General features: G+C 40.4%; 1 pseudogene; it reads left to right on the forward strand.

The window, feature by feature from the left end:
* The first annotated feature begins 14501 nt into the window (after nt 1-14501).
* On the forward strand, nt 14502-15783 carry LOC129678919 (tubulin beta-4B chain-like; annotated as a pseudogene).
* The last annotated feature ends 11604 nt before the right edge of the window (nt 15784-27387 follow it).

Raw genomic sequence — 27387 nt, forward strand, 5'->3', positions numbered from 1 at the left:
GATAGATAGATAGATAGATAGATAGATAGATAGATAGATAGATAGATGATAGATAAAAAAATTTTAAAAGTCCAGCACTTCAGTCTAGCAGGTTATCATTTTATAACAACTTTCTGCTGGGGAAATGTATTCATTTCTATTGTTAGAAAAAATACATGCAAAGTTAGCACAGTTCACATGCAAATTTATCATCCCCCAATTCTAGAAAGAACTTTGGTATTGGTCTGGCCTTGCTAAAATCAAGAAACCAGGACTATATTACTTCAAGGATGCTTGGGGGGCTCTGTTTCTTTTATGATGCAAAATAAAAATTATGATGCATAATTTTCATCCTTGCTGCTGTAGGACTAAGATACCTACCTATTTCTTTGCTGGCAGTTGGTTAAGTCTCTTCCTAGTATTCAGAGGTCACCCCATCTTAGCTTATAGTTTCTTCCATCTTCAAAGCCAACAAAGGTAGATCAGGACCTTCTCATTCTTGATATTTTGAAGTTTGCCTTAATTGTTCCCTATATCCATCACTTTCTCTCACTCCAGCCAGGAAACAATTCTCTGCCTCTAAGAGTTTGTGTGATTTCCCCACGTTTCCTGCCTCATAATCAAGGATATTCTCCCCAGCTCAGCTTCCATATACTTCATCTGGTTTCAAAGTTCCTTTTACACATAGAATATTCATGGAATATTTAGATATTCAGAAGTGGAAATGGTGAGAGAGTGAGGCACTTTATTCTGCTTATCACAGTTGCAACTCATGACAGTGAAATCAGAGACTTAGCTCTGACCAGTTCTCAACCACAATAGGAATTTCTAAATGAATAACTGAAAACCTTTTGTGGCTAATCTCCCACTACAGCCAGCATCCCAGTAGGCGAACAACTCAGAATTGTTACTTGTCTTTATTGTAATCTCCACCCACATCTCTGTGCCTTGCCATCACCATAGCACTTTTCCACACTTGGTCGTAAATTAGGCACATGGTTCTCTAAATATGAGTTTTCAAGTCTCTGGAATCCCTATGCATTGAGCTAATGAGCTCTAACAGGTAACTATTTTCCTATCCCAACTGCTCCGGAGTCTTAAAAGCTGTCAAGCTTATATGTAAGATGTCATACCAGGAAAGTGCCAGGGTTATAAGAAAACATCCTAAGTTCCCATTCCTGTACACTTAGAATTTCTCAAACTGCTTTATTGCAGTCTATTAAAGCTACCAGCACCCACTCTATATTAGTTAGGACGCCTTCAGCTGCAAGTAAAAGGAACCCTGATTTAAACTGGCATGTGCGGTATGAAAGATGACTATTTCACATTACAGGAAGCGCCGACTCAGATCAAGCTTCAGGGTTAGTTAATTCTGTGGCTCAGAAAAATAATCAATGTCCCAGTCACATTCTCTCTCCACCCTGACATTTTCAGTACCATGAAGCTGGTCTCAAGATGTTTACAGCTTTTCCTGGCTTCGGTACAATTATAACCACATCCAAAGGAAGAAGTGCAATTGCCTCTTCATCAATCTCACTGCTGTGGAGAAATGCGTGCTCAAAAGTTCCACAGAGTCTATACCAGCGGTTCTCAGCCTGTGGGTCGTGACCCTCGGAGGTTGTCAAGGGACCTTTTCAGAGGTGTTGCATAACAAATATCCTGCATATCAGATGTTTATGCTACAATTCAGAACAGTAGCAATATCACATTTATGAAGTAGCACCTAAATAATTTTATGATCAGGTGTCACCGCGACCTAAGGAACTATTATTAAAGGGTCACAGCGTTAGGAAGGTTGAGAACCACTACTCTATGCCTTCACTGGAAGAATTTATGTAATTTTAAAGCATGACCAAAGAATGGGTGCGCACAGTTGCACTGAGTTTTTATTACCCTATGCAAATAGCAACCACTCACAAACAGCCTCTGCCAACCTCCATCACCTCCATGGAAGCTGCATCTTTATCCTTAGCTTCAATCACTTTGTGGTTTGCTTTATTTTATTCATACAGTTCCTTTTCCTCCCATTACCATAGCACTTTGATTTCCTCGTGTTCACAGTTTAAGCGTCTCTGACTGCCACGGAGCCTGGCACGTAAAAGGTGGGCAGGGTCTCTGCAGCAAGATGTGTGGACATCTCCTCTTTATTGAATAAATGAACAAGTTATAACCCTAAAAGCAATCAGACCCTTGGAACCAGATTTGTAAGATCCACTTTCTCTAAGCCATACGGCTATGATAGAGAGGTGTAAAGATAGATGGCAGAGTAAATGTCAAAAAGAAAACCACGTCCTCACTTAACTTGACTTTTGTAAGATGACTAATGTTGACACCTGGGGTAACTTGGAGAAAAGACTGCAACTTGGTTATGTTAGCTCTTTAAGCAGTTTAACTGGTCTCAAGTAGTCTCCAATTCCAAAGAGTCCTAGTCCAATCCAAACAGAAGAAACCTCTCTTCACAGATCCAATCATGTTACAATAACGTCCTTTAGGGTAGAAGAAACGATTACTGAATGCTACCAAATTGCCATTCTGTGTCTACTTCTTCCCCTCGAGATAGCCATCCCATTGTGTACCAGACCCAGCTGGAGTCAGAAAGCTTAGCTGGGGTGTATGGATGCAATCCAGGGCTTTGGTAGGCAGTGAGTACGCAGGCATAGAATACACACACGCAGGAACTGCTTCGGAGAACTTCAGTTTATTATGGGGGTTCAGGGAGTCTCTATGACCCTGGGGAGGTAGGCAAGGTCTCTGTGGCAAGGTTTGTGTGGACATGTACAATTAGCCAGAACAAGGGTACTGAAAGATACTTCATCTGCATACTCAGGAGCTAGGGGGTCCAAGAGGGAAAAACCTTATAAGCTCAAACAAGAAATGAGGTCTGATAACTGTCTGGATAGTAAATTTTTACCAGGGTTGATGGGTGACAGCCAACTTTCTGGCCTGGCACCAGTAGGGAGAGGGGAGGGAGCCAATGCCTGCTGTCTTCATTTGAGATCTTTGGTGTTGAAACTCTTCTCCATCCTTCCCCCAATAATCCTGGGCCATTTATGGTCCTAAACCAAATGGTATAGCTTAATGTAGAACTAACAGTTATGAGTTGTAACATTTTAAATAGTTCCCCCTGTAATTCTGAGGAAATAATTTTCTTAAAATTATATGATATACATAGTAGTTTGTACTGAAAATAATGGGGATAACTTAAAGCAATGAATTGAAGCAATAAAGGAAGTGAGGTAGCTATTAAATTGATGTCTGGATAAATAACTCCACCTAAAGGAGTTTGAGCAGAGATTTAAGAATGACAGCCACAGAGGAAGACAATGCTGTCCTGATGAGCCCTGATAGGCTAGGGTGAGATGGAAAGGGAGGAGGACCACCCCTATCAGTGGACTGGGGGAGGGGCATGGAGGAGAAAGGCAAGGAAGTGTGGGATTGAGAGAGGAAGAGTAGGAGGCTATAGCTGGGATATAAAGTGAATAAATTGTAATTAATAAAAAATAAATTAATTTTTAAAAACACTGAAAAAAAAAAAAAAAGAATGACAGCAAGTGACCATACTTCTCATAGCCAAAAGCATAGCTCAGAGAACTCCCCATCATGTTCTGATTTTTTTTTTTTTTTTTTTTTTTTTGGATCTCCAGGAAAAGGACCACTGGGTCTCAGAAGAGCTCACTCTAGAGGTTCTTTTGTCAGGCAAGAGGAAAAACATTCACTGCAGTGGGATCCAGATCAGGCGCCCTCTATAGGCTAGTCATGGAAATATCTTTTCACCCTCCTAAGAGATCCTTCATCATTGAGAAGAAAACAGGGAACATTGTTCATGCCAACTTGTTAAGTGAACTTCTTCTACAACACTCTAAGGTGCACCATAGCCCAGGCTCCAGAGTGTCCAGCCCCACACAGGAGCCAATCTTGCTTAAACGCTCTACCTTCCCTCCAACCTCACCTATGTCATTGTCTTCAGTGAGTTTTTCTCCTTTACCCAGCCCTCAGGAAACCAAGACAGCAAGCAGCTCAATTGACTTCCATACACTTTCCTCTCTAGGACCTCAGATTCATTCGTGCAATTCCTGGTGGTTCCGAAGACCACCTTCTCTCAAAGATATCTATCTGTTCTTTAGGGCTCTTTGAGGGCATCCTCAGCATACTACAACATTTTTGGATCCTGTGGTATTATTAAAAAATCATTGCAGCTTGGGCCATTCAGAATACCTTCCGGCTAACTCTTCTAAAGTTCTCGTGGAGAACCTCCCTTCATCGTATCCTTTAAAATTCAAGATAGTATAAATTAACCTCATTTGTTACCAGCTTCAGTATAATGATCAAATACTTCATTAGAAAACCTGGGGTTCTTTGCTGGTTTGTTTGCTCTCACTGAAGAACAGTGTTAGGGAGAAATGTGTTTTGCCATCTGCCTCATTTTTATTATACAAATAAATATATGTATTTATACATCTCTGGTATGCATGTAGCCTTTCAGAATTTCTAACCCTGTGAGAAATATATTTACTACCTACGCTTTATCTACACGGTTTTATATTTATCTTAACAATGTTCAGTCAAAATACTGTTTGCCCATGTTACTTAGGTGCTTTGTACTTAGGGCAGGTCCATTTAAGCATACCTTCAGCATCTGCCTTTTAGTCTGCTTTTATATGCTTCGCTGAAACAAGTATTAAATGTATATTGTATCGTGTAAATGTATATTGTGCCCAATCTTTAAATGTCTTCCTTATAAAATTAAAGCTCTTCATTAAAGATTAAAGAACAGGCTTGACTCTTGAGTATATTGTATTTATGCTTTATAATTTTTCTATAAAATACTTTGGATGCCTGAGTATCATTATAAATTTCTTTTTATTATTCTAAATTTGTATTATTCCCTTAAGTAGTATATTGGATTGCTATAGCTCACAACTTCCAGCTATAAAATACAAAGCAATAAAAAAATCTTTTAATTAATGTACAGATATACAAAGTTTGTAATTAAATGCAAAGCTATAATTGGACCCAGTGCCCCTCTAACACAAAGCAGCAATGGCAGTGAACTAGTGGGAAGAAAGAACAGCTAGGATATTCAGTCATTGAGACTGAAGAGTTATTTATAGTAACTTAAAGAAAAAACATTATTCTGGAATGTAGGGAGGGCAAATATTCATAAAAACCAATAAGTAGAAAATCTGTCTCAATTTATCATTGCACGGGAGGATAAGGTCTACTATGCTCATGACAGACAAAGGTGGGGGAATGAAGACAAATTTGTGGATGCTGGGCTGAGACAACAACTTGAGCTCTTAGATATAATAAGCCCAAACACTCCTACACACAACCCCAAACACACAAACACAAGTATGAACATGCAAACCTCCATTACTGAGAGCCTTAAGTTTCTACAGCCTTTTGGTTTTGTTCCACAAATTTTCTTATAACTCTTCTAGTCTTGCTACAAATGAAATTGTTCTGTGCACAGTTTTAACTGTGCTATCAACTGACTAGCAAACACATTCTTATGAATAACTTATTTCTGCTTTGTAAATTAATCACTTAGGAGTTCTTTGTTTTGTATGAAGTAAAAAGTATCCTCATTATTTGATGTTAATTTTAGGTTCTATTTGATCACAGTTGCTTCTCCTCTCGTCTTCTGATGAAGTAGTAAAGGTCAATAACCATCTACACAGTCCCCAAAGCCGGAGCCATCCATCATTCCTGTTTCTACACTGAGGCAATTCAGCCTCAACAAGTCTTATTAGTTCTGTCCCCAGAGTGCCACAGCATGCATTCATCTACATCTCTTGGTCTTTTGAGCCACAGTGTTAATCCAGCCTGCTATCTGCTATCGTCTATTACTGACAGCTACAGTTGCTCCCAGCTTTTCAACCTCCATCCACTCTCCTCTCTTTGAATCTGTCTTCTTCAGTAGAACCCAAGTCAGTGATTTTTCACAAACATAAAACTGGTGGCTTTATTCCTGTGTTTAAAGACTATTAAAGGTTTCTCATTTCTTTGTAAAGGAAACTTCATACTTGTTCTTCTCCTTTGGGGGAACTCATCTAACCCAACAGCTCATTTCTTCTCCAGACAGAAGCACCCAATTACTTTTCAGTTCTTGAAACATATCTTTCATCTTTGGTACCCTTGTCCATCTTTCCACTTTGTGGTAACAGTTTAATTTTTACCCATCATTCGTATCTCCACTGAAATGTCTTTTTCCTTAAGAAACCTTTCCTGTCCCTAACCCCCTGCCACAAAATAAATCAGGTACCTCTCATATGTTCCTAAAACACAATGGACATTTTTCTTTATTGTACTGGTTATAATAGAAATTCTACTTTTGCCAAAATAATTGCATAGTTAATTCTTTTCTGGTAATTATAATTTTTTATAACCACTTTCTCTACTATACTACAGTTGGATTCTCTCTAGTATCTTCAGCCCCTAACAGAGCTAGTACTCAGGACTTAGTAGGTAATCAATGAGTATTTATTGAATAAATACCAGGTAGAAAAGAAGTAGCCAGAAAGTGCAGAATGTTCATTTATGCCTTCTTTATCAGCCATCAACAGCAGGTGGAATAAAAACCCTGTCAGTGCATGTGAATCTCCTATTGTGATTCCCAAAGTTCTGCTGTGCTCAAGACAGATGGAAACCCTGCAGCAGCCTCACAAAATGTCTCCTAGATATAACCTGCATACAAAGCAGAGAGCAGGAGAGAGCTGTGGAACAGAGAGCCCGAAGCCTGTTGACATCCATAAAACACAGGCTAGCTCTGTCTTTGACCCTCTCAGGTCCAGTAAAACATGGTAAAGATGCAGAGAAGAGATATGCTGCTTTCTTGGGAACATTCCAGATACTTAAATATATGACCAAATTTGAATGTATGGCCATTCATCAGCCATCCTCTATTACCTGATAATGTGCTATCATCTTTGCAACCTAAAAGAGCAGCAGACTAAATGCTGAAACCGAGATTTTTCTTCTTTCCTGGCATTTCCAGGTGACACATCTCAGTGAGATAAAAATAAGGGCAATGCTATTTGACCCTCTGTTTTTCAGCTATATACACAAATACATGTATGATTTGTGCAAGTGTGCACACACACACACAGCTAGAGAGAGTGTGTGTGCATTTTTAAAAACTAAATTCACTTGCTGTAGACATCAAGGCTGATTCTATTTCCTGGCAACCATAAATAGTGCAATTATAGAGACAGGTGTGCAAATATCTCTCTGTGCTGACTCAGAATCATTAGGGTACATGCCCAGGAGGATAGCTGAATCATATTATAGTTCTTTTTTTAGTTTTTTTGAGTGACTTTCATAATGATTTCCACTGCCATTATGTAAGTTTCCACTCCCACCAGCAATGAAGAGAGGTTTCTCTTACCCCATATCCTCACCAGCATTTGGTGTTGATTGTTTTCTTGATGATAGCGTGAGATGGATTCTCGAAGCAACTTTAATTTGTATTTCCTCAATGGATAAGTACGTTGAACACTCTTAAAAACATTTATTGTTGAAGTCTTTTGTAGGCTTTAGATATTTATCCTCTGCCAGATGTAGAGTTGGCAAAATTTTCTTTCACTCCAAAGAGAGTGTTGTCACTCTGCTGGTCATTGTTTTGCTGTGCAGAAACTTTTCAATTTCCAATCTCACTTGTCAATTCTTGGGATTGTTTTCCTTTTGCTGTTTTTGCTGTTGCTGTTTCTGATGTTGTGGTTGTTTTGTTTTTGTTTTTTTGTTTTTGTTTTTTTTTGTTGTTGTTTTTTTTTTCAAGACAAGGTTTCTGTGTGTAGCCCTGGCTGTTCTGGAACTAGCTCTATGGACCAGGCCGGCCTCAAACTCACAGAGATCTGCCTGCCTCTGCATCCCAAGTATTGGCATTAAAGGCATGTGTTGCCATACATAGTTAGGTTGTTTCCTATTTAGGAATCCTTCTCAGAAAACCCTTGTCTGTGCAGTATCTTCACCAAAATTCCAATCATATTATTATTCTCATAAACAGATAAACAGCCCTGAAATCTATACGGAAGCACCGAAGGCAACAATACATCCCCTCTAACCCAGAAAAAAGCCCAAGCAGAACAAGCAGTGTAGCAGTACCACGAAAGCTAATCTCAGAGTATAGTGAAGAGCCATAATAACAAGTACAGTATGGTAGTAACAAAAAAAAACAGGCACACGGAAGAATAGAAGATCCAGAAATAAAGACACAAAACTGCAACCCCCTGATCTTTCCAAAGGTGTCAAAAACATACATTAGGAAAAGAATAACCTCTTTCATAAAATGTGTTACAGAAACTGAACATCTACACATTAAAGCATGAAATTGTATCTATATATCTTACCTACACAAAACCAAATCCAACAGCTGTTAACAGTTGTGCTCATACCTGCTCATCTCTATGTTTATTGCTATTGTTAGAGTTTCAACCTTACTTTACTGAACTATATATAGCAGTAGACTCCTAATTCACCTCACTGTCTCTATTCTGTACTCCTTCCCCCCAAAACCAATCTTCCAGAGCACTTCTCTGTTCATTTTTTATAAAGAGCATACTTGGAAGAAATAACAGTTCTTGGCATGTTATATAAGTAGTTGACAATCTAAAGAACACAACTCTCCTCTCATAATGAGGATGTCAATTAGATACCAATAATGTCTTTTGCAAAAGATTTTGTGAGGGCTTAGTGCATATGTATATATAAAATGGTTAAATCTGAAACAAAAAATGTTTAGAAAAATGAATAAATTTCCCTAGCAAGAATTCAGTAAGTGTTCAATAACCAAATAATAACTGAGGCATTTAGTAGAGCATGTAATGCCTCATTGAGTCTTGGATGCCCATCATAACTAGAAGGTAAAATTATTTCTGAGGAAGCCTCATTTTTTAGTTGCAGGACACAGAGAAATCAAGTTGGAACTGAGCTGGAAGCTGTCTCCCTAACTGTCTTTCTTTCATAATGTTAGAAGTTGCTATGCAGACAGCTAAGGGAGGAAAGTTACAAGTAGTCTTACTCAGCTGTGAACACTGCATGCTACAGTACCAGCTTTCAGTCAGAACTGTCTTCTAAATATGTTTGGATCCAGGCCTGGTCACACACATCTTTAATCCCTGTATTTGAGAGGTAGAGGCAGAAGGATCTCTGAAATCAAGGCCAGCCTGGTCTACATAGTAAGTTCCAAGACAGCCATGGCTACATAGAAAGAACCTTTCTGAAAAGCTAAGTCTAAATGAATAAATAAACATTTATGTTTAAACCAATAGATAAGTGCTGCTATTAGCCTTGGTCAAAGAAAAGTTCTTTTTTAGTATATGACGTTTAATAAGAGAATCATAGCTGTTCAGAGTACAGAGAATAAGTGAATGTTAAGTGTTCTACCATAAACAGGACATAAATATAAATTCCTCTAAAGATCAGGAACAGTGCAGAGAAGGACACAGAGAAAAAACAAGAGTTCTACAATCTAGAGAAATGCTGTCTTTGGCCTTGCTTTACATTCATGCACTCACAAGTAGCTGTGGCCGTTTATACAGGGCCTGCACAAATCTGTGCTCATCAATATTTTGACCACGGATTCAAGGGAAGAATTCAGAAGGCCTGGTCCTTCTCAAAGATCTATTAGCAGTCAGTGGCTGCTGGGCAACAGGAAGTCATCATCTTGAATAGTGTAACTACTGGTAAGTTGTTCATTCTTCAGTGGATAGCTCTATGGCCATGCCAATATGGGCAGCCCTAGTTAATCTCAGTGGACCACAAACCAAAAAGGTGTGGATGTGTGAGGAAGATGGGGAAGGTGTAAGTGGAATCAGAGTGTATCATATACATAAATGAAATTATCAATTTGTAAATACAAATAAATCTAACATAAAACAAAAGATACTGACTCACCTCCCAGTGTGAAACCCAGAGAAACCCAGCACTGCTGACTTGCAATCCCACTGTACCGGGGAGAGAAGTATTGGCATGAAATCACTGCAGGCCTTCAATCATTCAGACAGACTTCTGGGTTGGAGCAGCTGCGATTTGCAGTAGAAAGCACATACGCTGTGAGATACGTTTCTTTCTTTACTATTTTTGCATCTATTGAGAATGACTTGGCCACATTTCCTTTTTCAAGGTCTTTCAGGATAGATATACACCAAGTAAGGATGGAGTGGAATCTCAAGTTACAACCCATGTGCCCTGGGTAACCAACTGATGATGAGAAGATTGTCTAATGATAAAGATGCACATGTTGGTTAGTAAAGGCCTTTTAGTTATCCAGTGTATTACCCAAGGTTCCTGAAGTAGAGTTACAACTTTTGTGACTTGTAAGGATTATGAAAACACAGCCATCCTGCATGTCATCAGTGGTCCTACCATCTCTATCAGACACTACGAAGTGTATGCGGTAAAAAGACATATGTACTGTTATGTAACAACATCCAAGGCAGTGCAAAGTTCCATTCTGGAGTCTGTCGTTATTGATGTAAACCTAGCCAACAGACTATTGATGGTATTAGTGTCTACAACTGGAGGAGAGAGAGTTCCCCTTTCAAATTGACAACTAGATACCTAGATTTGGGGAAAACAATTAATGGCAGAAAAAAAAAGTGTTTGTTTTTTTTTTTTTAAATAGAACTAACTATGAGCTACAGTGACAAAAATATGTCCCAAATCTTCCACTGAGGCAAAACCCAGCCACAACTTTCAGTCCCCAAACCCTAACCTCCTGCCTATAATGAAGAAATTGGTTACTTGAATAATAATTATGGACAGAAAACTGCATTTAAAAAAACAAACTATACTGGCAAGATGCTTACATTTCCCCAAAATCACTGGAGCAGGATACAACTGCAATATTCAACCCCAAGGTCTAAAACTATGTCAACGATGCAAAAACATAATCTGCTTTTGATCATCATGACTAAAAAAGTACTCTTTCAAAAAAGAAAGAGAAAGAAGCCAGTTGTTACGATTTAGTCTACTTGTTTTTACTCCTTACTGATCTAGGATTCAGGAAAATTATATAATACAATTGGATTATCCATATAAAGAATATAAAACAGAATAAGATGCTTGTTAGAGTGCACAGAGATTAGAACAGCCAATAGCCATGACTGGTAGTGCTCTTATTGGTTTTTTTTTTTACACTGATTTTTTGTTACTGTTTTCTGAGATTTTCATGCTGAGTACTGTATCTACATCATTACCACTTCCCCCCCCATTGCTATCGCTGTCACCAGCTCGCCGTCTTTCCCCCCCATTGCTACCGCTGTCACCGGCTCGCCGTCTTTCCCCCCATTGCTATCGCTGTCACCGGCTCGCCGTCTTTCATAGTTTAGTAGATATAAACAGAGACAAGCAGTGTGTCTCCCATCAACTCTTGTGTGCCTGCTCACACATGTGCGCACACTCATTTATGAAAAGTTTTCGTGTTTACCAGACCACTACATTCACAAGAATCCCATTCCCTGTGAACTAGGCACAACCACAAAAATTTTATTATAAAAATAATGACTTACAAAAATTTTTCCTTTGCTTTATGATCCCTGAAAAATTAATTGTAAGGATTCATTAGCCCACATTCATGACTTGTCCTTTACTGGCCTAGCGTGAAAAGCCAGCACATCACTGTAGATTATAAAGCTCAAGTTTTTCTTCAAATTCATAGCACTTGTTCCAAAGGAGAAGTGAGATTCTGACAAGCATGGGTTGATTTCCCATTATGTTTCCTGGCTTCTTGGCTCAATAAGCTAGACCTTCAGCAGTGCCAAGCATACGCTGGCTGCCCTGAATCACCCAAGGTATTCTGGAGGCCTTAGGAGACCATATGTTAGGCATCTGACATATGTTAAAAAGGAGCTGGTCATATTTCTGAAACGGATTTCCATAATGGAGCTTCGGCAGTGCTAGAATTAGCCCTGTAGCTCATCATGTTTAATTCATGCTTAATTACATTTGAATCCGTGAACTTTTCCACAAAGTCTTCACGGTTACACCTCCTCTGTGGTAGTATACTTGCTGATTTTTTTTTCCATGCTTAAAACACAAATGTCAATGCCTTGTGAAATTTCACAATTATACTCTTCACTGTCATTTTTCATCCAGCCATGAATCAACATAATTTGATGATAGCTGTACAATTATGAAAATATTATCAAGTAGACATCACCCTTGTGAACCTCATGCTAAGCATTATTGTAATGAAGCCAGCGAAAAGTCATGAAATTCCTAGCCAGCCTGAACTTAACAGAACATGAAGTCATTTAATGTAATTGGAAGTGTTAGCACCGAGTCTACTCAGTGATAGAAGTTCCATACAAATTAGAGCTGCTTAGGGAAGAGTTGCCTCACAGTTGCCTTTTACACAGAGCAGACACAACTACCAGATTGGCAGTGGCATTTTAGATTCCCTCATCCTGCTTCCCTGACAACCATCTGATCATCTCCTACTGTCTTCTTGAAGCAAAGTCCCAAAAAGCCACACATGGGCAAGTCATAGAATCATAGCTGAAAAGAACTGTACAAATTAACTAATCCCTACATCCTTCATGTGGACTTTCCTTGGATCACAACTACAACAGTTGTGATCCTGGCTGAAATTGAACTCAAGCATTTTGATGTTCTAGCCATGAGACTGCTTTGTATGAGAACCACAGTGCCTCATTTCAGGAACTGAGGTTTGGAGGAATTTTTTTAAAATTTGTTTTGCTGTTTCTGAGACAGGGTCTCACTATGTACTGCTGACTGCTTTGAAATTCACTATGTAGACCAAGAGAGCCTTGGATTTACAGAAATCTGCCTGCTTTTACCTTCTAACTACTAAGATTAAAGGTTTGTGCTACCCTGCCCAGCTAAGACTAAATTTTTGCTTGCTTTTAAGAAATGCAACACCCAGTGTCAAGTGTAGTGTGAGTTTTGTTTTTTGTTAAAAACCTAGTTCTGTTATGGAAATATGTTTTTGTTTTAATCCCAGGTGATTATGATTTGACTCCTAAGGTAGCAGGGGCGTGATCTTTGCCAGCTGCAGACAATTTAAGCTGGAAACTCTGGAGAGGGTATAAATGGGAGAGCCCAGAGAGGGCCTGTGATGGCCACTGTTCCTGCTGCTGCCCCTACTGCTGTTGGTTTGTCCTGCTGCTGCTGATTTGCTATTGCTGGATTGCTGGTTTGCTGGTTTGCTGGACTGCTGGATACTCTGATGACAAAGATTGGACTCACCTCAAGGAACTCGACATCCCTAATCAACAGTTAGTATCCTATAGAGGTCTGTGCCCCTTTCCATTCTAACCTTCTTTCTCTCCTACCCAGTGTTGCGGGAGCTGGAAGGAATTAGAGTGAAATAAGGGTTGGAAGAGAGATAGAGGTATAAGAACCCAATAAAATAGCCTTAAAGATATGCCAACAGTCAAGCTTTATTCTGCCAAAAAAGCAATGTTACTGGTTTAGGTTTTGTGTCAGGAAATCCATTTGTTCAAGATTCTTTTTTAGAGATTGACACCACTGGTTTTGTAGATGAATATTTTTTTTTTAAATGGGAATAGTGTATTATATACATCAAAGGTTAAACTGTAAAAACATTTCAAAGAACCCATTAGCATAGGTTTCAAGTCTCAAGTCAGAGCCTGAATGATCAGGATAGAAAATATTTGATGGAAGTAACTAAGAGGAAGGAATGAGATATTGCATACAGAGAAGACAATGGTGAGCACTGGGACTCTGATGGTCTGTATAGTGGACAAGCTTCAGAAAGGCAGAACTAAGTACTTATAATGGTTTTTTTTCCCTTTAATGTGAACTAAGGCTCTGGTAAGGAACCTGGGTGACTAATGCACACATACTAGGACCTAGGACTATAGGCACATCCTCAAATTTTCTCCTCTGGAGAATTATACATCTACAGGGTATCCTCCCCTTTTACCCCACCTATATGCAGAAAAGAGAAGAACATTTCTGTGTTTTCTTAAACACACTCACTGACCTGAGGTCTTCTTCGTGCATATAGTGCCAAACGGTGGGTAATTCCTAAGCCGGAAATCCCACGTCAGATGATAAGTTCAGGCAGCGGAATAAACTCCCTGCAGTAGTCATTCTACATATCCTGCTACAGACCATCCACAAACCGACAAAACAGAGGGAAAGGACCAGCAGCTACCTCTGGCCCCGCCCTGTTATTCATTTCTCCCAGCAAACCTCACACACCTGGGCTACAAGTAATGAATGGTGATGGTGATGCCTCAAGGCCTCGACACCATGCACTGATTTAAACGGCAGAGACATAACAGGATGAACAATTCCCATTGAAAGGTATATTTACAAAGCACATTCCAGTGTGTCTGAGATGACCCAGCAAGGCCCTATGTAGTCAAGAAGAAGAGAAAGAATAACATTTCTGATCTTCAAGAAATTCTATAGCACAGTAGAGAAGGACATATTTACAGAGAGAAATCATTGACGATAGAATCAAATCCGTAGCTCTCTGTGTGCTTGCTCCTCCCTATGTGTACCTCCTCTGCAGTGACTCCGCAATCGCCATGAGGGAGATCAGGCACCTGTTGGCTGGGCAGTGCGGCCACCAGATTGGCCCTAAGATCTGGAAGATAATCAGCGACGAGCATGGCACTGATGCCAACAGCACCTATCACGGAGCTAGCGACCTCCAGCTGGAGCGCATTACTACAGCGAGGCTACCGGTGGCAAGTATGTGCCTTGTGCCATGTTCATGGAGTCGGGACCCGGTACCATAGACTCGGTGCACTCGGGACCCTTTGGGAAGATCTTCAGACCTGATAACTTCATCTTTGGTCAGGGCGGGGCTAGGAACAACTGGGCCAAGGGCCACTACCCAGAAGGTGCAGAGTTGGTTGACTGGATGTTGGGCATTGTTAGCTGAGAGCTGTGACTTCCAGCTGACCCATTCCCTGGGTGGGGGTACTGGGTCTGGGATGGGTACCCTCTTTATCATCAAGATACAAGAAGAGGACCCAGACAGAATCACGAACAACTTCAATGTGGTACCTCCCCCCCCCAAAGTGTCGGACACAGCGGTTGAGCCCTACAGTACCACCCTTTCAGTACATCAGCTTGATGCAAACACAGATTAGGCCCATGGCATTGATAACGAAGAGCTCTGTGACCTCTGCTTCAGAACCCTATAGCTGGCCACACCACTTATGGTGACCCGAACCGTCTAGTGTCTGTCACCATGAGTAGGGTAACCGCTTGTCTGAGATTCCCCGGCCCGCTAAAAGCTGACCTGCGGAAACTGGCTGTAAATATGATGTTTTTCGCTTGCCTGTACTTCTTCTTGCCCTGCTTTGCCCCCTAGACCAGCTGGGGCAGTCGGCAGTACTGTGCCCTGACAGTTCCTGAGCTTATTCAGTAGATGTTTGAGGTCAAGAATGTGATGGCTGCCTGTGACCTCTGCCATGGGCGCTGACAGTGGCTGCCGTGTAAAGGGGCCGCCTTTCTATAAAGAAAGTGGACGAATAGATGCTTAACATCCAAAACAAGAACGGCAGCTACTTTGTTGAGTGGATCCCCAACAAGGTAAAAACAGCTGTCTGCGACATTCCACCTCGGGGTCTAAAAATGCCCACCACCTTCATCAGCAACAACAGCGCCGCTATCCGGGAGCTGTTCAATGGCATCTCAGAGCAGTTCACAGCCATGTTCCTACTCAGGGTCTTCCTGCGCTGGTCCATGGGTGAGGACATGGATGAGATGGTGTTCACCGAAGCTGAGAGCAGCATAAACGACCTCGTGTCTGAGAGCCATCAGTACCAGGACGCTACAGCTGAGGAGGAGATGGCCTAGAGCTGTCTTAGCCACTAAAACATGGGAGCACCATGAACTCTATTCATTCACAGCCTGTCTGCTAGCCGTGTCCACTGTGTGTCTGCTTGTCCGGTGTCCTGACATCAAGTGTACAGAGACCACCATTAAAGCAGTTCATAGTGTGTGCCGAGAGAAAATAAAAGAAAAAGAATCGAGATCAGAGGAAGGGGACCAAAAGAGAAATGGATATGGAAGAATGATGAAAATTACTGAAGAAGAGAGAATATTAAGTTATAAGCTGGCAATGATAGCCGTTATATGGGTGTTGTGTCTTGAGAACTGTGCCAGGATTTATACGCATTATCTTATTTTACATTTTAGATGTCCAGGACGAAACAGCCATGCTTCGTAAATTGATCCCTGTCTCCAAAGACTCAACTTTAGGAGTGGCTGGTCAAAGGCACATATTCTTGGATGAAAGGAAAAGTTGGTCCCTAAAGTTTGGTAATAGAAAGTCACTGACAAAGAAGTACCTGAACAGCTTTTTCCCCAAGAAATGTTATCTGTCATCCCCTTATTCTTAAAATGGATTATCGTCTTTGCCTTGGGTAGCCTCTCATGCCTGCTTCAGCTCCTTGGATAGAGCAAATTCCTTGGTTTGCCTTGAGCAGTAGCTCCTTGTATCCAGGGCAACTCCACAGTACTGCCCTCAGTGAGTGACCAAATCCTCACCCATTAGAATGTCAGCGTGCAAGCCTCCAAAATGCTTGACAGAACGTAGCCAGGTGAAACCCACTGTGAACGGATACATCGTCTCGAAGTGGACAGTCAGAAAAACACTCACTCCCTTTCCTCCCTGTGTCTGAGGGCTTTTCCAGGTGCAAGGGCACCCTGCCGTGCAGTGAACACAGGTGGAATTGAGAGATTAGTTCTACAAAGACGAGAGTGGTCAGAAAGTGGTTGAGGGCAAGCGAACAACAGCACTTATCATGCTAAGAACATTTCCACCCAGAGCAGCCCAAAGCTTTGTCTGCCAGCTTTGAAAATTCTGGCCACAATATGCCCTTGGTTTGCCAGAATAAAAGGGATTCTATTGTGGAGCTCTCGCTAGGCTCAGGGCAATAATTATTAACCGTGGCTTCCACAGGCTAGGATTATGCCAGGTGGATAAAACCATGGGCTTTAATCTGCTTGATCTGAAATGTCAAATTGGGCCTAAGCACTTCCTATTGCTCTAAAGTCCTCCTGGGAGAGCCAAGATCTTGTTCCCATAGATCTTCTGTTCTCAATTCCGGCTTTTCTTTTACATTTCCACATTAATTAGAATTCTTTGCAAGGGAGAGAATAATTGTCCTGGCTATTATGTACTACCAATAAGACATTTCCAAGCCTTTACCCAAAGTTCAGCGATTAGACTGCAGTCAGCATGCCCTCTGGTTACTCTTGCTTAGCCCTTTGCTCTTGCTGAGTAGACAATAGTCAAACTGTGGTTCTGAGATTGGAAAGATATTAGACCTCCTCCTACCTTTAATCTCTGGGCCCACAGAGAACCCAGGTGGACAGACCAAAGATGAGTAGTCCTCCTGGGACCAAAGCGGCCTATAACTCACTTTTATCAAAGCAACAGATCAAGCCCTTCAGTGGCACATGGGACTCAGGCCTGAAGCAGCACAGGGTCATTTTAGAAAACTGGGGCACAACCAGGCTGGCAGTGTGGGGTCTCAGGAATGAGGTAGGTTGGTTGTCACAAAGCAATAAAATCAGAGCAGAGCCAGAAGAGCAAGAGGGCACTGGCCTCTCCAGATGGAGACTCTGGACGGTGCTACAAACCGCTGGGTGCGCCAGCTTGATAGGGGCTTGTCCCTGCCATTCATATGCCATCAGGAACACGGCCATCGTGCAGGGGAGGTTACTAAACCTACAAAAAGGACAAATTCATTACCTTAGTGTGTCCCTCTGCTCTGTCTAGGTTTTAGAAATTGAAGAATTATATTCCAAGAGTAAAGATCTGTTTGGCTGTGCTCTCAAGGAACAGCAGGCGGTCTGAATTAAGAAGTCGGACTCCAGTGTTGATGTGTGAGGGCTGACAGCTTTTGATTCTCCATACCCACACTACACACTGCCATCCAGAAAGCTCCTCCTTTGGCACTTAAAGTGACTTTAAACCAAACAAGTGACAAGCCATGTGTGGTGACCCGCACCTCAGCCACAACTCCCTACATCCTACAAAATCTCCTTTCTCCACTTTCTTAAGCTGTTTGCAGACCAGCTCAGAAGCATGTTCTGCTGTCTGTAGAGGACCCATCCTGTAAATAAGAAATCTTTTCACCTCCTCTTGGTGCCTATATGATGCCATCTTGATCAAATTTGAGTTAGGGATCAGCCCCACCTCTGTGGGTTGAAAGGAGCCTATTGTTTAAAACTGCATAATAGCAGAGGCATTTTTAAATACAGTCAGGGGAAACTCCCAAGATGTATTTTTAAGCCCAAAAAAGGCAAACAGCACGGATATAAGATTACATTTTTATAAAATAATAATTTGTTTTAGACAGAGCACAGCAAGCAATAGGTAGTTGGGAAGGTAACTAATAGATGATAATATAAATGGCAGAATGACAGGTAGAAGAAACACAGATTGATTGAAAACTTGTTTATCTTAGCTACTACTAAGCAAGGGAAAAAACAATAAAAAGCTAGCTGTGAAATTATTTCCTCTATGTCTTATTTTATTTTGGTCAGATGCTCTTTTATTGAAATATTTTATCTCACGCTTCATTACTAGCTGGGCATTCTACTGCACCACTACCTATAATGTCATCAGGGTTGGTGCTCATCCACATTGCAGCCCACAGACGGAAGTGCTCAATATTTCTTTTAATAGTTGCAGAGTGGTCTGTGGTTAAGGGCTGGTGCTGTGTCTTTTGGGCACTGTTGGCATTCTCATCAAATGTGACGTTTCTGCTGTGTTGTCGTTCTTCTTTCTGTCTCTTGACGACTTCTCCCAGGCTGTGATGATCAGACTTTGACTATGACTTTAGCATAAGTCTGACCTGAACCGTCAGTTCCATTATCACTCTCAGACCTTTCCAATCACTAGCTTCCTTGAGGATGTCACCACCAGCATGTCTTGGAGACAGGCCCAGGGTACTGATCTTGGGGGCCAAGGTGGTTGTGGTACTATCTTTGCCTCTTATGTACTTCAGACACTTCACTTTAATGTGCTTGGGGTGGAACTTGGGAAGCCTGGAGGATAAAGCCTGGTATAGGAGGAATATGGACTCAGGAAGACCAAAGAAATTTGCATAGTAGACTCCTCCATGAAGAAATCCAAAACCTTACTGTGTAAGTCTTAAATCGGTTACCATAATTCTTATTTTATCTAAGATATGCCACAATAATAAAATATAGAGCCTAAAATGATTTTAAACTATCAGAATGGTTTTTACTCACCAGCTGAACAAAAATATTTTTTAGTGGAGGCACCTCACAGTTGTTAAGGCTGTGAGAAAATACGCAACACAGAGTTGCTTATACAAATAGCCTCAAAAATAGCCGAAGCCTTTGGCCCACTAATTTCATTTCTAGGAACGAATCCTAAACTAAAATTAGAGCTATGTTCAGGTAATACATACACACACTCTCATTCCATTATTCTTAAGATGGATTTTCATTGCCAGCAGTAGAAATGTGCACATAGTTTAGATGGCATGTAATAGTCAGGCTGCAATGAACAGGCATCAGCTCCCCTATCCATTCTTTGCTGATTCTTCTGATATGTAGCTCTTTTATTTTTAAATCTTGTGCTTACCCGCTATTTCTTGATTCACCAACTTTAGCCATGATGTGTTGATCTCATTGTAGCTGAGATGTTAACTTCTCCCTCATCATTGTTCCAACTCATCCTGTTTGTCTTTTTCTTTTGAGACAGAAACTACCTATGTAACCTCAGCTGACTTTGAACTATGAGGATGCTAATCCTCACTTTCCATCATTTCTTCTTCTCAATATTGTTACAAGACTCTCGTCATTTATATTATTGTAACTACTGTGCTAAGACAAGGAACAACTAGGCTACAATTTTCCTTTCCTTTTTGTAGTGTTTTGCCTAAAGTCAGTCATCCTTTCCTACATCATTTTCATACCTTCTTGGTGTTGCCAGATGTGTAGAATTTGGCTTTCCTCCCAGGAACTCTTCTTTGTGTTAGGCAGATACCAGTTCCCAGATGTTCTCTTCCTGTTTACTCCCTAGTCTGCTTAAGAATGTCTTCCAGTAACTCCACCAAAGGGAGAATAAGGAAGACACCCAATCCATCCCTCTTCCAGTGTGTGTGCACCTGGGGAAAACTTTATTGTTTTTTTCATGACTTTTCATCTTCATTTTTTGTTTCTCTGTCATTAGTTTGAGGTTGGACCTTCTGAGTTGATTTAATTTACTTCCCTTTATTTTCTGTCTCTTTATGTTTTGTTTTCTGGGGGTTTCTTAACTCCATCCTCCAATCATTTAATTGAATTGTTTATGATGCTACCATATTTCTAATTTTAAGAGTCTTTCTGATTCCTTGATTATTTCTTTTTATAGCATCTTCTGCTTGTTTTATAGATGCAGTATTTTTTATTGCTCTGAAGATATTAAATATAGATTTTTGCTTTCTTCTTCATTGCCTCTTTTTTTATGGGTCCTTTTGTTCCGTTTCTTTCACTTTATTGTTGGATAAAATCCTCAAATATATAGCAACGCTTATACTTTCATATTGAAGGCCAGCAATATCAAAGATGTTGATTGGATACTTAGCGTTCGTGATGAGGATGCACCTTCAAGTAGAAATATGGTACGTATGAGCAACATTTGTCAGCACTGGGCTAAATTGGATGATGTTTCGATTTGAAGTAAGCAAGGCTTGGTGAGTGTGCAGTCACTAATATTCCAAGAGCTCCACTCTAGAAGTGCTATATTTCTTCAGAATTCTCTAATTCCATGCTGTAGGCAAAGGTGATGAGCTAAGAGGTACCATATGGCTAGCAGTTAGAATTCTAGAAGTCGGACAGGTGGAGACCATTGAGGATTCTAAAGATTAGTGCACAGAGATTTCTATAATCGCTATGATGTCAGCTCTGCACCCTCCTCCATTCCTGATTCCTTGAGCTTTGATATTTGCATGACTTAGAAAAGAGAGACAGACAACTGGACAGAAGGCACAATAAAGAGAAGTAACTAAAGGGACTTTTTAGTTAGTGGAACAGTGAGCCATACTCCTTAGAACATATAGGGCTGCAAGAGCAATGTAGTTTATTGATACTTTGGGTTTTCTGAAGATGAATCCTACTCCTAGGACAAACCCTGGCCAGCATAAGGAGATAAAATGTTGTAAGCCAGATAAAAAGCACCAAGTAGCAGCCTCGCATACAGCTATATTGCTAATATAAATCTTCCTGGTAGCTGGTCTGGAACTCACTGTTTCTGTATTGAATTTTAGCCTATTTTTATGGTCGGGCATTCCTATAAAGACACTTATTACACACTGCACAGACCTGATTATGAACAGTAGCTACAGAAAGTGAATTATGCAAAGGAAAGATCTTGCATTGTTAATAAACATGCTTGTTAACAAATATGCAGCAGAGAAACAATACATTAGGAAATAGTCACTATCCCCCAAACAAATGCTGATTATTCCGAAAACAGTATTATTTAGAAATAATCATATCCTTTGGCAATTTTTCATAAATGATACCCTGTAACTTCAAACAACAGAAAATGGGCTAAGCCATGAGAGCTTTTGCCTTTCTCTACCACTAGAAGAAAATGAGCAAAAGCCTCTTTGCCCTCTTCTATATTCTTTGTTCTTATTAAGCTCACATCACAAAAAGGAAAACACAAACTCCAATAACTTATCAAGATAGAGGAAAGGCTTTAGGGTGCAGAGGAAGGGATAGAGTGCTGTGGAACACTGTCCTCTGGGCATCGCATGCCCATCGCATTCTCAGACTCTCGGTAGCTTTAATTATGTGCAAAAATGAGTACCTATTAGCACTCTGTCGTGGAGGGTGGAAGGGCTCACTCGGGCTTTCCTCCTTCCTGAGGATTCATAGGAGGTAGTGTTTGCTAGAAAGGGAGAAGAGCTACTCTCTGCAGTGATGCAGCTACTGTTAAGTTGCGTATGTTTCTGTAAATAATCCTCCACCCATGCTCTTGTAAGTGATCCCAATGAAATAAATTAAAAAGAGGTGCTAAAGGAAGGGCTCAGCAGTTGAGAGCAGTTGGCAGTCTTCCGGGGACCCAGGTTGGGCTTCTAGCACCCACATGCTAGCTTACAACCATCCATAACTAGTTCTAATGGCCTCCCCAGGCATTAGAGACACATGTAACACACATACATATATGCAGGCACCTAGGTGTTTGATATAAAATTAGTCAACATCGCGCGCACGCGCGCGCGCGCGCGCGTGTGTGTGTGTGTGTGTGTGTGTGTGTGTGTGTGTGTGTAAACTTCTTTGGTGCAATTAGTTTGTACAGTTAGTAGACTTCAAGTAAAGCAAATCACCCATCATACCCACCTGTAAAGGGCCTTCGTCTGATCAGTTGAAGTTCTTAGAGACAAAGACAGAGATGTCCCAAAGAAGAAAGAATTAATTCTGTCTCCAAACTAAAACACAGAACCTCTGTCTTAATATGACCTGTAAACAAAAATAGACAAGTGGTTTTACATAAAACTAAAAAGCTTCTGCATGGTGAGGAAATAGTGGTCAGTGAAGAGATAATCTACAGAAGGGGAGACATACTGTACACCAAACATTTGGCAAGGGTTAATACTCAGATCCAACTACTCAATAATAAGATAAAAAGACCTGTATAAGCCTGTTTATAATTATGTCTATGTCTCAAAAGAAGATATGCAAATGCCCTACAGGTACAATTTAAAACCTTCAATATCTCTAATAATCAAGGAAATGCAAATCCAAACCACAAGGAGATAGCATCTCATACATGTTAGAATGGTTAGATTCAAAGATGAAAGAGAAAGAAGCTGATGAGGATGGGGAGTAAACTAGCTGGTTTATATCAACTTGATAGAAGCTAGGGACATCAGAGAAGAGAGAACCTCAACTGAGAATACTCATCCTTAAGATTGGATAGCAGGCAAGCCTATTGGGCATTTTATTAATTAGAGATTGATGTAGGAGGGGCCAGTTCTTTGTGGCTGATGCCATCCTTGTGCTGATGGTCCTAAGTTCTATAAGAAAACAGGCTGAGCAAGCCATAAGGAATAAACCAGTAAGCAGCACTACTCTATTGTTTCTGCATTAGCTCCTGTGTCCAGGTCCCTGCCATGATTTCTTCAATGATGAACAATGATGATGAAGTGCAAGCCAAAAACCCTTTCCTCCCCATGTTGCATTTGGTCATGGTGTTTTTATCACAGCAATAGTAACCTGGCCTAAGACATGAAGGAAGGAGAACCCAGGCACACTGTTGATAAAAATGTTATTAGTACACATACTGTGGAGAACAGCTTACAGAGTCCTCAAAAACTAAAACTAAAAAACCCACCATATAACCCAGATACCACTACAGAATTAAACTGACTATAAACCAATGAATAGATTCTTGTATAGTAGTACAGCACACTATAAATTTCATCTTAAAAAGTGAAGAAATCCTTTATATGAGACAACCAATAAAAATATGAAAGACTGGTATTGGATGAAATAAAAGCTGTACAAAGGATAAATGTACTACATATTATCACTCATATGTAAAACTTTTCAAACTCTGTCTCACAAGCAGTAAGTACAGACTTAGTTACCAAAAGTTAGACTTGGAGTAGTAGAGGAGATGTTATCACAAAATTTCTTTTAGATATTAGGAATGAGGAATACAGTTTAGCATACCATTTGATGGCTACAGCTAATGACAGTGAACAATATTGAATATTTCAAAATTGCAAGATGGGTGTATCTTGAGTTTTCTCACCCCAAATAAATAGTAAGTGTATGATAGGTTAGTTAGATTGATTTAGTCCTTCTGTTACCTATGTATGAATATTTAAGAACATCATCTTGTTTAATATAAATTTATATTATTTTTACTTAAAATTTTCTAAAAATTAAGAAGAAAAAAGGAAGGAAATCTTGCCTGGGTCTTTGTCTCCAAACCTGTAGCGTGACTTGCAAATTTCAGTGGGTCTAAAGAATTGCATAAGACAATTCCTTATCATTTCTATGCATGCATATATGTTTTGTATATATACACACATAGTCGTGTACATTTGTATGTCTACACATGTATAAAACACGTTCCTATACAGAAGAATCATGCATTTGTGTAAATATGTGGCTATAAACAAACAGATGCACAAACACACTCACAAGCCCCTATTGGTTCCTTCTGCCTCTGTCCCTGTGGAGAGAAGTGATTTGTACCAACTTCAAACATGGCTGGAAAAAAAGAAATCACAGAAGCTGAATTCAGTGGGACTCTGATACCATAATCATAAAACTAATAAAACAGATAAAACTAAACAACAAGATGGTTAGAGAGATATACATATGTGGAAAAATAACTGTGAGGATAGATCAAACTGCAGGTGCAGAGCTGCACAGGCCTCTGCGTGTAGCATCAGGCAAGGTGCTCAGACCTCCTTTTTCTGTGGTGCTGCTAATGTACAACTTCTTAGGTAAGGTGGTAGGTTTATGAGTATTCATTTTATTATTATGCTGTATATATTATACATGTACATTAAATGCAGCCTTTTTATGAAGCAAATATTTTATGATTAAAACTTCTTTTTAATAACAAATCTTGCATGCACCTATAAAAGAACACTGTGCCGCCCTCATTTTTGTTGGCTTAGTGACTGGTTTTAACATAAAATATTTCTTCCTGGAAGCCTCTCTCTGTTCCTTTTTCTTAGTAGCACTCTGGCCTCTTTTATCCTTGTCCCCCTTGTACTTTTCACAGCTTCTAATCCATTAACCACTCTGACATATGGATTTAAATGCCCTTCTTATTACACTCTGTTGGATCCAAGTTCTCAAGGTCTGATTTTCCCAACCTTCGCTCTCTCTCTTTCTCATAATAAGTAGCTTTTCTTATAACTTTCATTTTCCACCTCCTTGTCTGGCTATCCTGCCCTCTATTTGTTCTCATATCACCCTAACTGAAGGACATCCCAGAAAGAGCTACATGCCCAGTGCCGCCCTGGGCTTTGACAACTTCTCTTAGCCTTGTTCTTTTGCTTAAGTAATTCATTTCAGCTCAAAGTTCACATGAGGACCCTTAAATTTTGTCCCTTCAATTCTCTTTTTGACCTTTTCTAATCAGGTCTTTACCCACTTCTGTCCACAGAAATACAAAGCCACCAATTACCTCTTCCTGGAAGCTAAGACTGCTGACCCATTGGCCAACGTTTGCCCCTCATCTTGAAATTGAAACATATTCTCTTCTTCTTCACCTCTGTCTGTCTGTCTATCCATCCATCCATCTATCTATATCTATCTATCTATCTATCTATCTATCTATCTATCTATCTATATCTTTCTGTATCATCTATCTCTCCCTCAGTCCCTCCCTCCCTCCATACCTCTTTCCTTTCCTCCTTTCCCTCTCTGTCAATTGATAGCCCTCACAAGGACCAGCATTGCTGAAGAGAAGGCATACATGAAGTATTTTGCATGCTACAAAGTAGCTCCCAGCTAAAAGAGAAGCCTTGAGATGAGAATGAGTTTTTCATTTAAAAGCTGAATAAAGAATTGATCGAGCAGAGTGAAGTACCTTGAGGAAAGAAAGAACTGCTAATGATTAGAAAGTGCAGACTTTCTTTCAAATAATTTTTTTAGCAATTTAACAAATAGTAGTTTTAAATAGAAATTTTGAAGTCATTTGAATTGAGTCCAAACCTCAGGATAATAACCTGTGCCCTCACCTCTGTTTCTGAACAGCATATTTGACTTTTAATTTTAGAATTAAACATACAAGCAACATATTTAAAGTTATGTTTGACTGCCTTTTATTTTTATTTATAAGGAGCTAAAAATAACCTCTAAAATCATTTTTTAATATAAACCTTCCTTGATGGTCTTTATCTGCTCGTTATGAAATATTCAGGCTAGGTATTTTGTTTACAATGCGGCAAAAAGAAGTTGCCCTTGTCAATAACCTGCCCTCTGGCATTGAAAAACTCTCTCTTAGTGCTCTGCAAATGCTCACATTTGTCGGGTTCTCCTTGTGTCTGTCTCCATCTTCCTCTTTAGTAATCGGACCTGGGCAGTGAAGGTCCATTAAGAGAAATCCCCAGCCTGGATGGAGACCAAATGTTCCAGTTGGGCAGGTCAATCACCTGGCTAAGAGACTACCCCTCAGAAAGGGATGTACATCATAAGACTTCAGGGAGAAGTGTCCACTGGAACCCATGCTATAAGTATAGGGGGAGTGATTATCTTTTTGGAGAAATAACATACATTCCCTTCAAGAATTCTTTCCCTTGACACCTGTTGCTTCAGCGCCACAGTGAGGTTCTTTGTGTCTTCCCATCTTTCTTATTCCTGATTCACAATGTAACTTTTCCTTTTTCTACCCCTTTTCTCTTTTGGGTGTTTCCCATAGTCAAGGGTGTTTTCTCTGCTACGTTAAACTCTTTCTGTCTTGGCATAACCTAATTTTCCTCCTCTTGCCAAGATTTATAGTTTACCTATCTCAACATTCCTCTTTTTTATTTTATTTGTATTAATTACAGTATATTCACTTTGTATCCCACCTGAAGCTCCCTCCCTCTTCCCCTCCCAATCCCACCTTTATTCCTGCTTCTCTACCTATGCCCCTCCCCCAGTCCACTGAGAGAGGGGAGGTCCTCCTCCCCTTCTATCTGATCCTAGTCTATCAGGTCTCATCAGGACTGGCTTCGTTGTCTTCCTCTGTGGACTGGTAAGGCAGCTCCCCTCTGAGGGGGAGGTTATCAAAGAGCCAGCCCCTGAGTTCATGTCAGAGACAGTCCCTGTTCCCATTACTAGGGCACCCACTGGGACACTGAGCTGCCATGTGCTATATCTGTGCAGGGGTTGTAGGTTATCTCCACGAATGGTCCTTGGTTGGAATATCAGTCTCAGAAAACACCCGAGTTGAGATTTTTTTTTTTTTTTTTTTTGGTTCTGTTGCTCTCCTTGTGGCGCTCCTGTTCCTTCCAGGTCTTTCTATTTCCCCCTTCTTTCATAAGATTCCCTGCACTCTGCCCAAAGTTTGGCTATGAGTTTCAGCATCTTCTTTGACACCCTGCAGGGTAGAGTCTTTCAGAGGCCCTCTGTGGTAGGCTCCTGTTCTGCACCTTGTGTTCTCCCTTTTCTGATGTCCATCTCCTTTGCCTTTCAGAATGGGGATTGAGCATCTTACCCAGAGTCCTCCTTCTTGATTAGCCTCCCTAGGTGTACAGATTTTGGAATGTTTATCCTATATAATATGTCTAATATCCACTTACAAATGAGTATATACCTTGTGCATCTTTCTGCTTCTGGGAAACCTCACTCAGGATGATCTTTTCCAGTTCCCACCATATGCCTGCAAATTTCTCTGTTTTAAATTGCTGAGTAGTATTCCACTGTGTAGATGTACCACAATTTCTGTATCCATTCCTCAACTGAGGGACATCTGGG

The sequence above is a fragment of the Psammomys obesus genome, unplaced genomic scaffold (genome assembly GCF_907164565.1).
Source record: "Psammomys obesus unplaced genomic scaffold, mPsaObe1.curated_primary_1811, whole genome shotgun sequence".
Lineage (NCBI taxonomy): Eukaryota > Metazoa > Chordata > Mammalia > Rodentia > Muridae > Psammomys > Psammomys obesus.